This window comes from Amblyomma americanum, chromosome 7 (genome assembly GCF_052857255.1).
Source record: "Amblyomma americanum isolate KBUSLIRL-KWMA chromosome 7, ASM5285725v1, whole genome shotgun sequence".
In the NCBI taxonomy this organism is placed as follows: domain Eukaryota; kingdom Metazoa; phylum Arthropoda; class Arachnida; order Ixodida; family Ixodidae; genus Amblyomma; species Amblyomma americanum.
Genome location: NC_135503.1, coordinates 76,071,330 through 76,083,495, shown reverse-complemented (window position 1 = coordinate 76,083,495; position 12,166 = coordinate 76,071,330). Strand labels below are relative to the sequence as shown.

At 47.0% G+C, this 12,166-nt stretch overlaps 1 long non-coding RNA gene and 1 pseudogene across 1 annotated transcript; one reads left to right on the top strand and one right to left on the bottom strand.

Annotated features, from left to right (window-relative positions):
• The window catches only part of LOC144097815 (uncharacterized), an 8,640-nt pseudogene extending 8,112 nt beyond the window's left edge, over positions 1 to 528 (bottom strand).
• Positions 529 to 5,808: 5,280 nt separating this feature from the next.
• Positions 5,809 to 8,595, top strand: LOC144097236 (uncharacterized). The gene is made up of 2 exons (XR_013306960.1): positions 5,809 to 5,871; positions 8,291 to 8,595. It is a non-coding gene; the product is annotated as an uncharacterized LOC144097236 (long non-coding RNA).
• Positions 8,596 to 12,166: the final 3,571 nt, after the last annotated feature.

Below are 12,166 nucleotides of genomic sequence, written 5' to 3'. Positions count from 1 at the left end.
ATTCTGGACAAAAACAATTTTTAAGCAGTAAATAGTTTATGAACGCAGTTTTTTCATATAATGTAAGATTTCCGAATAACAATCAATATATCCGCTGTCCACCTGACGGCAGTCTTGCATTTTTTTTTTTTTTGCTATTAACGCTTTGGATATCGTCAAATGCGCTCCCCATTGGTTTTCTAAGGCAGTCTTAACTGCTCGCTGCGATCGATGGAAACATGAAAAAAGAAAGATTTTCCCACACTTCAGAAGAATGAATCATTACCTTCAGTACTTCTATAACAGTATCTTACAATTTTTCAATATTCAAATTTCTTGTCCAAGAATGTTGGACATGTTACTATGCAATGTTCGTCCTTCAAGTTTTACACAGAGAATGCACTCATGGCCTAAATAAGCAGTACGAGGTTGATACAAGCATGTGTCCCAATTGGCAAAACCAGGCCCACTGCACCAGCATTACGCTCCGCTGGGCATTGTAATTCGATTAGGTTTTGAGCTGCACAACTTACTCAAGGCCAACGGCATTTTGAGCTCGCATTTGATGCGTCGTACCTACACAAAAACAATGGTGCATATGGCTAGGAGCAAGTGAAAGTGAAAATAAAATTAAAACGAAGTTAATTCTTAAGAGACACTGCTGAGGCGCTACAGTTAATACAAGGGTGGGTAAATGAGGGCCTCATTACAAAATACATATAGAGTAAGCCAACCACCACTGAAACGAAGGTAAGCATTGCGGAATGATTTTTTTCAGTTTTCGTCAATAGGAAATTAGTGCTCCAATCTTTCTTACCTGAAGGATAATTTACTGGAAACTAGCATAAAAAGCAGTCGGTCGGATCGGAACCCATGACCTCCGCATGCCGCCTACGGTTCTCTACTAACTATAGCTACGGCGGCGACGGTCCAGCCTTTTACAGTCAAATGTATGTGGCGGTTATCAGGAAAGCAAAAGAAGCTATTAAATTTACCGAACCAGATCAAAGTAACAAGTCAGTCTTTTACGTGTTGCTGCTCGGCTGTTGATCCGAAAGACGCGGGTTTGATCGCTGCCGCGGCTGTCGAATTTCGATGGAGGCAAAATTCTAGAAGCCTGTGTACTGTGCGATGTCCGTGCATGTTAAGGAACCCCAGGGGGTCGAAATTTCCGGAGCCTTTCACTACGGCGTCCCTCGTAGCCTGAGTCGCTTTGGGACGTTAAACCCCAGAAACCATAATATTTTGCGTAATCTTGCGGAATTTGTTTTCTTCCAGACCGCAACCTGCGTACATTAAAAAATAACAATTCATACAAGCTGTAGCGAAACACCATTTTCGGCAAAGTTCGAATATGCAAGATTAGTGCAGCTACACGCACGTGCGTCTAACAGCACGACACATATGTGTTCTCATGCCTTTGTCGGAAGCGCAGGTCGCACTACAAAATATATAACGGCCTGATTTCGGATAGTAGTCGGTGAAGCATGAACCAGTCGACTTTCTGTGCCAGAACAAAGCTGCGTCGTCCGACCATTCCTTTGAGCAGTCACGCCCACGAGGACGTTGTGAAACAGCTCACGTGGCCGCCACAAAAAACAATCGATTCTGTATGCCAACAAGATACGCAGTGCATGTGCCAAATATTATACGTCCCATCATCGGGTAAGCCCTGCTAAACCGCCTTTGAAGAGCTCATTGAATTCTCCCCGGCTTTCAAAGTCAAGTGTCGGAAACATGACATATATATGAAGTGTTCCTAAAAACTCGCAGAATCCCTTTGCGTGTCGTCTGATAGAGAAGAGAAGCCCTCACTGTGTTCCAAGCAATGCCAAAAAGAGCACTGTTAGCCAGAAAGAGCAGTTGGTGCCGTTGATAACCTGAAAGTTTTTCATGTGCTGGCAAGCACACGGTATTGTACGTTCAGACGCCTGTTGCTGACTGCCCAGGGTTGTACTATACTATCCCCCAGTCCCAAACTGACCTAACACAGAATTAAACAATGCCCCTCTTTATCGGAAGCGGTGCAAACAACACGGATACACAGACAGACAAGGACGAGCGCTTGTCCACGTCTGTCTTTCTCAGTGTCCGAGTGGTTTGCAGCGATTTCAAATATGGTCTACACGAGCACCGACCGGCCCTGTGCGTCACCCTTCAAAGCGCCTCTGAGACAAAAAGTTTGCATATTAGAATAATGTAAGGAAATGTTATGGAAATGCTGAAGGTAAAGGTCCATTTTTTTCATGCTTAACAAAATCTTCCTTTTAAAGTTCATCCTTCTGGCGCACTGAGTATTTCAGACTGTCACAGAAAACCAAATCAGTAACGTTGTTGACGACAGCAAAAAGGTGCAAGCCTGTCGATGGGTGATCTGTAAATATATTGACTGTCATAGTGAAGTCTTTCAATATATTTATTTACAAACTAATTTCATAAACTCTTTCCTGTTGAAAAATGCTTTTGTCCAGAATTGTTGAGCATGGGCTCCTCATTGTTCTTCCAATCTGCAGCGGGCCGGCAACTACAGCAAGGTGACGTTCAGCTTCTGCCACTTGTTGCTCCGAATGCACCACTACCGGCCCAGCACCAACTCCTGCGTGTCCACCCTGAACGACCCGGCACGGATGTGCAACGTGAGCCCGGACCGGTTCCCCACCATGGAGCAGTGCCGGCGCGTCTGCTTGGGAGACCCGCGCAGTAGGCCACAGGAGTGCGAGATTGGTCCGCTCTTCTCGATCTGCTCCCGGTACAGTGCACTGCACGATGTCTCACTTGGTGTTTCGACTCAGATGAAACTGTTTGTTTCCACCATCAACGCATTCATGGAGTTGAGCGGCTTCATCTCTTATAAAAATAGTCTATAGATGTTTTACAGACTCCTTATAGACTCTTATTTCCTTCCTGTAGACAGTTCATTTTGCTTATGCATAGAATATAGAAAAAGACTACTATAGGTGTATGGCCATATATCTACAGATTATCATAGATTGTCTATAGAATTTGTATTGTCCCTAGACTACCATATGGGATATTTCTATTGAAACTATAGACACTACACACGAAGGTCTACGGAGACCTATAGACAGCATAATGAATTTTTTTTGTTTATAAGAGATCGGTATCGCTCTGCACGCAGGGTCGTATACTACAAGCATTACCAGGAATTCTTTACAAGTGTTTCTAGTTCCATTGGCCGTGACCACGTGGCACATGGGTTTGTGAATTTAAAAATAGCTCGTTGATATCATCCGTGACGTAAGAAACAGAATGACCAAGTAGCTGCAGAACATCCCGCTAAGGGGCAAGCTTAGCAGGGCTGGCTGGCCATTGTCCCGAATTTCCGGTAATGTAAGGTATTGGTTTACCAGACAGCCATTTATTCAACTATAATGCGCTGATCATAGTTCTGGCGGCACATTTATACCGTGGCATTCGTTTATGAAAGTTCAAACTCTCTTGGCTGAGCAAAATCAAGAGAACGAGCGATTACACTCGTAAGTCCCTGTACTGCCCTGCGACCTGTACTTGCTGCACCCGTTATACCCATGTTTTCATCGCGCCAGACGTCAACAATGTCAGCCATGCACGCGACATAATCCGGTGATTTTGATTTTGGCGAGGTCTTAATACGCGCGACATGCAAGGGACCTGTCGACATCAGAATAAGCTGCGACAAACAATACCAGCTTGAAACCGACTTCAAGCAGTGCGAGCTCTGCGGCGCTGAAAATTTGCGCACTTAGGTAAGAAACGAAACTTAATTTCGACTCACGGTACATGTTATAACGGTTTGATATCGAGGTGCACTTACGCCTGCCGGCGTTCGACATATAAAGCATGAAATTTACTGTACGCCCCGTTCCGCACACACGGGGGGTGCATCGGCTCTCAACGGCTCGCCTTTATTCGCGGTTTCTGCTGCGTCAAAAAAAAAAGAACTCTATTCGCCAATTTGTATAAGAGGGGGAAGAATTCTTACAAGCGTAAATTAAGAAGAAATATTAGGGGACACTTAAGCTGCGCCTTCAAGAGTAAAACGCGTTGGCGCCTGCGCAAATATAAATTTGCCCGCTTACCAAGCCAAACGATACGACCATGCCTCCGTGGCCTAGTGGGGGCATGTACTGCCCGGAATGCAAGGGTGCTGTTCGATTCCCATCAGCCTCCCATCTGACTTGAGAAGTCCGAGTTGGCACCTTCTCCCAAATCGGCTATGTTGCACAACACGGTAGAAGCTGCAGTACAATTTGCGATACTAAGAGATGCGCCAGACAAGGAACGGGACTCGCGTGTCAAAAACGGCGCCTTAGATGGCAATAACCTCGAATTAAACGAAAACTGGCGTGTACGTTTCCGGCTGCTGTTTGCGTTGGTGTAGAGGTGCCAACCAAAGTAAATGAAACCCTATGGTCTCTTAGAGCTGCATTTTCACCTCTTGCAGTCATTGCCAGTGCGTGTTCATGCGTTACCGTTTAGCGATGCACCTCTGTATGCACCGACCATACTTAAGCATGCTTGGAGTAACAACACATAGTATGCTTCATTTACTGTTATTCGCGGATGTATGCTGTCTGTGTAGAGAGGCGAGTCAGCAATGCGTCCGCGTAGTTGCAAAAGAGGCAGACGAGATTCAATCAGGATCTGCTTCTCCTTCCTCAAGACACTTTCTTCTGTCCAGCAAACATTCTGGTTCATGCGCCGGTCATGTGTGACGTCAGCAAAGTTTTCGATATCGTGCAACACGATCCAGTTCTCGTCTCGCTTCACACGACTGGTTGCGGCCCCACCTAGACTCATACGTTTTGTGTTTTTCTCAGTTCTCGCTTGACCCAGTTTCGATTTGGCAACATCCTTTCCCCTCCTATCATCCTCACGCACGGCACCCCTCCATGCGCAGTACTGTCGTTTCCTGTACTCAAACAAACCCCTCGTTCCCTTCGTCACGCCGTTTCGCATTGCTAGCGCTGCCAGCAACTGTGGAAGTCTGCGCAGGGACTCGTCTCCACGCGCAAAAAAAGTGATCAAAGAGCGCCAGTAAGAGAAGCACCAATTGCAGTAACGGGCGCACAGTTCGATATATCGATTTACCGGCGAAATTGGAATGCGATGTACTATAAGGCTTTCTTATATTTTTACTAGAGAATTCTCAAGGGGATAATCTGTGTGTTCGATGTAGCCAATAATTCGATGCCAGTGGTGGACCTTCCTAGAAGGCCTGTGCCCGGCACCCAACAAGGCGCACGTCTTCAGCAGCCTTCACGAGTGCTTTCATGACCACAGGAGAAATACGTGGTCATAGTGTTAGCTGCTAGAAATAGCTAACATGTCTCTAAGTATAGCGTGCTACGCTACGATGATCAGCGATTACAATTGTTTACTGGGTCTTGTACCCAACCTTGAGCAAACAAAAATACCTTGTGCCATGGCGCTCTTTGGTCGCAGATGTATTTGCGCCATAAAAATTGACTATCAACATCATCATCCCAATTGTTTACTACGTCCAAGCCGACGCGTTCAGAGAACCGTGTCTGCTCTTTCTATGACTCACGCTTAGATACCCGCAACTTTTTTTTGTAAACATATCATTGCTCTTTAGGGCACCAAGTAAAATGAAATGACTGCTCTCGGCGTACTGTTCCTGGACAACTCTCTTACTGTACGCAGGCAGGACGTTAAACCCAAATGGGCCTTTTTCGACGGAAAGCGATGCCAGCAGTGGACCTTCCCAGAAGGCCAGTGCCCGGCACCCAACAACACGCAGGTCTTCGGCAGCCTTCGCGAGTGCTTTAGCCGCTGCATGCCTACGGCCCGGAAGCCATATGGTTCACTTCGTGCCCGGTGTCCCATCGGTATGGGCCCTGCAGGGACGTGCACCGCTGACGTCCTCAGGTATGGCACTGCGCGGTCCTGCTCGCAGCCTTCAGCATAGGTTAAAACCTGTAATGGTCTGACCTGGGAGCGCGTACTTCAGCGGCTTTTTATTAAATAAGCGGCTCATGAGCTGATAGGCAAGACATTCTCATTTAAGAGGGCAATATCAGCAAGAATGCTTTCAAGAACGGGATTTTAACTAAAAAGCCTAGGAGCGCGACTTGCATAGCTTGCACTGGTGGTGCCGTTACCGGTAAAATAACTATGCGAAAATGTATGCCGGGGCTCTAAATAAGAGCTAACCTGACGATGGTGCTAGACAGAGCCCACGCAGGATTCTTAATGAGAACCGAAGTTCTTGGGCTTCTCTGTATACCAGAAATAGCGGCGAGAGACACGTCCTTTTCCTAGAGTGTCAGAGCACATAGAAAGCAGTTACACGTATACACTCTTCTGTAAGCTCTATACCTGTGTCGCCATTCAACGCTCAAACGTTCTCTCACAGAAGTTACTCCACGTCAAGCGGCGCACACATTACTGGATCTCTAACTCAATTGATGCTGTTGCCTCAAACAACGCCAGAAAGTTCAGTGTGGGTGCGAATTGCAGTTTCGATAAGCTGTAATGGCCTTTCCTGCGTCTGCTTGTAGCCAAAACTAAAGAGTGCCTCATATTTATCCCTACCCTTCACTCTGAGAAAAAAGGGACTAACAGGGGGCGAGAGGTTAGTATTTTTGGGGACAAACCGACTTGCAAAATGGCATTCGTCCTTCTCAGGACTAACTGCAAAGGGTCTAAATGCTGGTACGCTTGGAAAGGTGTGCAGCAGTTAGACCCCGGGAGCAGCCGTTTAAACAAAAAATGCAGACGAAGAGTTATTTCCAGCGGGATAGTTTCCGACAGCCATTCACCCACATAATACTATAAAGGAAACAGAAGTTAGCACACACATGAAAACTCCAGCATTCTGACAGACAACTTTTGGCTCGGAAACCGAGTGCCGATATGACTATGTTACCACAGTGGACGGTGTGGAGGAGAAAATAAAAAAAAAAACATTTATATGCGAAGCGTATACATTGCCTGCGTTTACCGCTCGCACTTTTATGAAGCGTTCTGCTGTTTTGAGCCGAGTGCGGTGACTTTGCTGTCACATGCTTTTGCAACAAGCTGCGGTATACCTTAATGCATATGCGCTGAAGTCTAAATCACGCTTTTGGCCAACAAAAAAAAAATACTGAAGTATGTATAGATTACGACCGGTACTCCAGAACACCAAAGGTCGTTTTCTTCTCTATTTTGTAGCGATAGCTACGGTGTTGGTCACGTGGTGCGGAGCAGCTGTCGGCGGCGCGGCGCCGTGGCTGATCACGTGGTTCGTAACGTGGTTAGCCAGCTGTAGCTATCGCGTCACTCCAGGTTTAACCAGAGCTAAGCCACGGCCAATTTTCTTTTAATTTTTTGCGGATAAGGTGGTTTTATTTCTGAAAACTGACAGCTGCACATTAGAGCCTGTTGAAAACAAAATATAAAAGGCCGTGGTTCACTTCGTTTTATGTTACTGGCGGAAAGCGATGACAGGGAATTGACTGCTTTCCACTCACCGTTTCGCTAAGTGTCGCCGATACCTACACAGCATTACTTAAGCTCGTAAACAAACGGCAACTATATGAAACTGTATATACTTGCTTAACCCTAACTTTTACAGCTCGTAGTACTTGCTTATGCAGTTGCACAGCTGCTGGTCGGTTCGGTTGTACGAAGCCCTTTCCTCACGCAAGAGTCTATCCGCCTCGTCACCGGCAGCGGAGGTGCTCTCACTGGCCTTAGACAATATCCTGCACTTCAAAAAAATCGAGTATTTTGCACTCAGGGTCTTCTCGCGCACTTTCCCAGCAGTTAGTCCGTTGAGTTTGCGCACGGCGTGCATTTTTGGCAAGAAGAGTATCGTATGCGAATTTACGGACTTACGGGCGCTTTTAGGATTGTCTTTGCTGCCCCCTAGCCTGGTTTGTTTTTCATAGAGAGTTTGGCTACATAGATGTGCTGTAGATGTGGAAGTATTAAGAGGTCATTTCGAAAGTACCTTTAAGGGGAATTAACGCCTATTTATTTCGACGCTGTCATCATGAAGGTATTTCTTTTAAAAAGACGGTATTTCTATTAACTGAATAAACAGTAAAGTGAAGGCCAACAAGGTACCCGTCTGATTTAAGATATGTTGCGTTCATACGAAATTATTATGGGTGCCAGAACCACGAAGCCCTCTTTGTCACCGTGTCCTACTACAGGTCAAACGAAAAAATATCCTGGAAAGTTATGCCTATCTATCGCACTGCCGAAAACACACATCGCTTTCTCTACAGCCAAAAAAATGCTCTTGCGACCGTATTCTGTTGCACCACGGTTTAACAGCACTTCTCTGCACCACCCGCAGGTTTCCCTACTTCGCCGGTTACGAGTCGGGGAAGTTTGACTGTTTCCGAGGCTCGATCAAGCTACTCTCGGAGAACCACTGCATCGTGTCCCCAGCATTGTTTGCGACAGAACAGGACTGCGTCAAGACGTGCGTGCAGGTGCCCGTTGTTCCAGACATCTGCACGCGCTTCTAGGTTGCTTTGGTCAATATGCTAAGCAAATCGCTATCTCGCAAATTCATGCCTGGGCATACTGAACAACTCGGAACGAAGACAGGAGAGAAGACAGTAGACACGAACATAAAAATATTTTTCTAGAGTGTACTAACTACTGCAGCGTCATTGTATTCTGCAGACTGCCAGAGGAAGCTCTGAGGTTGCCTTCAATAAATCGCCTTCCCTCGCCTCTCTTCTGCTGCCCTGTACCTCCTTGACGTACAGTGTGCCTGTCTAGAGCGCTCGAACGCCACCCTGTAGCGCAAAGGGAGGGAAATTTTTAAGTAATAGGTGCACGGTTCTATAGCGAAAATGCTTGCGCTGGAGCAAAACAGCATAGACACAGGATGTGCCCTGGCAATTGCATAGTATCATCAATAGCTGAGCTGAATGAAAATTTCAATTTGTCCCACAGCACACTGGTCTACCATGCACTGTGGTCAGGCGTGCTGACGACTGCACATTATCTACACTAACGCAATTACAGCGCACCTTTCCCCATTTAGGGAACAAGTAATAGTTTGACGCTGAAGTAGAGGCGCCCCCTCGCATGTGGAGCGGGTACCTTTTAATGAACGTTGAGTAAGATATAGCTATCAGAAGAAACTGAAAAAAAAGACAGACGATTTAGCGGAGTTAGGCCAATTGCGAATTAAATGCGCTTGCATTTCGGTTTTCGCATCGACTTCGGTTCGCGGCTTTGTTTTCAAGGTCAAGCAGGCTTCAGACATCGGTGAAATGGGTGAGTCTGGGCCTTAGTGCTACCACACTAAAACTGGAGGAGACACCTAAGCTCCGCCTTAAGGATATTACGCGATAGCGTTAATGGGTTAATGCCCATATATGCGGAATTGGGCAGTGTCCACATCCCTAGAACCCTGGCAGTGCTCATAGCACTCCTGGCGTAGTGGTGCAGAGGTTAAGCGATGCGCCATTGCCCTGCGATGGCAGGTGCTGCCATCGGTGGGAGTTGTCCGACCCAGCTTGCTCTTCCCGAGCGACCAATAATTAACTGCCGCCTGCCACTGTGGTCAGTTGGCTCACAATCCGATGGGCGCGTTGCTATGACGCCGAAAGATCACGTGACCTATGTGGCCCACCCAGCTTTTTATGCGGAAATTTTTCGCTCACAACACCGACGTTGACGACGACGCCCGATTTTCTGCAGAACGGGAGCCTTAAACATATCCCTTTAAAAATACAGCACGGCAGTCCCGAAGACGCGTGGCCCAAGCTCGCCCATATCCTCGGCACCCCCCCACCCCCTCCCCCCATCAGCCCTGCAAAGAGCAACCGTAGCCCGACGCTTCCTCCCACCGGATCCTGCCACTCGACTCCCACTCTCTGGAACTTTTCTTGTCGCTCGCACTGTTCCTCATCCTAATCTTTTGCACAGTGTTGCTCTAATCTTGTAACGTTGCTGCACCCTAACCGCCCTCGCGCTTCCTTTTTGATGTTAGTTTGTTTGCGTCCTCATTCGGTGCGATTTGCTTCGCGCATGTGTACCGGCGCTCTTTGGCTAAGCTTTGTTCTTTAACACGTTTTGTAGACCTTTCCTTAAGTAAATTGTTTGTTGCTGAACCTGTTTACACCTCATGCCTCTGGTCAACGACTAATCAGGCGTGGGCCCTATCGCTGGTCAGCAGTCGAATCTCATCTTTCCCGCTTGGGGGTTGGAGAAGTTTGTCGCCTCTCCCCCTTTGAACTTACGGAGAGTGCAGTGGCGGGAAGGTTGGCCCTATTATTTATAATTTCTGCGCCAACCAACCATCAAGCCGCCATCTTGACAGTTTGATAAGGCCTCGAGTGTTTGGTGCGAATGTGTATAATTGCTAATAAAGGAAGGAGGCGTTGTTTCAATAACAGCGGCAAGTCCACGCTCGTCGCGACTACTACTATCCTCTTCCGTGATTTTTGTGCAAGAGCACTACTCCATGGGGTCAAACCCAACCAAGAATCTTCTGGCGTCCCTCACCTCGAGGGCGCAGAAATACATTACTTACTCGACTGGGTTGCGAACACGCTGCGGCGCCAACAGATCGGCTTCGATGGCCACTGAACCAGAACACTATGCTATCGCCGCAGCCGATTACGCCTAGTGTTAAGCTGAAACTCTCTCGCGCTGCGTATTGCACGTCGTCGTCTTCGTCAACTTCCCTCTCCGGTGCGAACAGGTCAGACCAGGTTTTCTATTAGAGTTTCATCATCAGCCCGACTACACCCACTGCAGTACAAATTGCTCTCCCATGTCTCTCTCATTAACCCTGTTCTTTGCCAGCTGCGCCCACCCTTATGCCTGCAAACTTCCTACTCTTATTCGCCTAACCTTCTGCCACCCCCTGCTACGCTTGCCTTCTCTTGGAATACACTCCGTTACCCTTAGGGACCAGTGGTTATCTTGCCTTCGCATTACATGCCCTGCCCAAGCCCATTTCTTCCTCTTGATTTCGACAAGCTATGTCATTAATCCGCGTTTATTACCTCTCCCACTCTGCCCACTTCCGGTCCCTTAACGTTACACCAATCATTTTTCTTACCGTAGCTCGCTGCGTTGTCCTTAAGCTGAACACTTTTTGTTAGCCTCCACGTTTCTGCCCCATAGTCTGCCGACGACTGCCCCACGTTTCTGCCGACGACCCAGCAAAGCTAAAGCATGGACCAACAAGCATCAACACATGCTTTTGCACGTCTACTCGGTTTAACTACGATAAAATCGTAACACTTTTTTGTTTTCTAAAATTTCTTTATCACGAACTAGCTCCCTGCAGGGTTCACTCCTGGAGTACTGCACAAATGTTTTCGCTTGTATATTGCGCAAACAGGGAAAGTTTCGATGCAGAGAACCTATTCGTCATTGCAGACAGCATACGTATGAATTGCTGCGATAATTGGAATTTTAACCAATGCAATAAAACATGAAAGGCGACGATGTTGGACGCAAAACGTCCAATTTTGTACCGCAGCTGTTGCATCGATGCGTAGTTGGTAAATTTAACAAGAACGCAACAACTGCGCCGCAATAGGGAGGGCTTTTGCGCCCGACGTCATTCTCTTGTGTGCGTAGCTAAGCTTTTGCAGATATATTAGACCCCGAACGTGCTACGAGAATCTTGCCAAATAAAGGGCCTAGGAATATGATTATTTGTTACTTTTGAAAATAGACACGCAAGCTAAGCACAATGAAAAATTATTTAGCTAATTAGGTGACTGCCCGCGACGGCGACACCCTCTCACTCTGCGTCTGCTTGTAACAACGAAAACGAGTAAAAGCGGGTACTGTGTACTACTCGAATGCTTAAAAAATTTTGGAAGCCTAATTTTCAACATCCCGCATGTTCGGCCCGCAGTGGCCAGTTCAAGATGAAAAATAGCGCGGAGGGAAGACGAACGACGCTCATGACTGCACAGACTCTATAGACAGCGCTTGGGCGGGGCCCTACTCTCGGTATTGCTCACTGGGGTAAGCATGCCGCTCTAAGCTGAGAAAAAAAGACAGCACGTTGCGGCATCAACAGCAGCGACGAATAGACCGACAAACTCGGTACGTGCAAACACGCCTCCGAAGCACACATGTGTCATTGCAGTCATCAAGCGTGTGTTTATAATTGAGAAATAAAAAAAAAAGAATGCGCGGATGTTAACATTATAAAATCGAAGAATCAAGAAGTGCCCCACTTCCC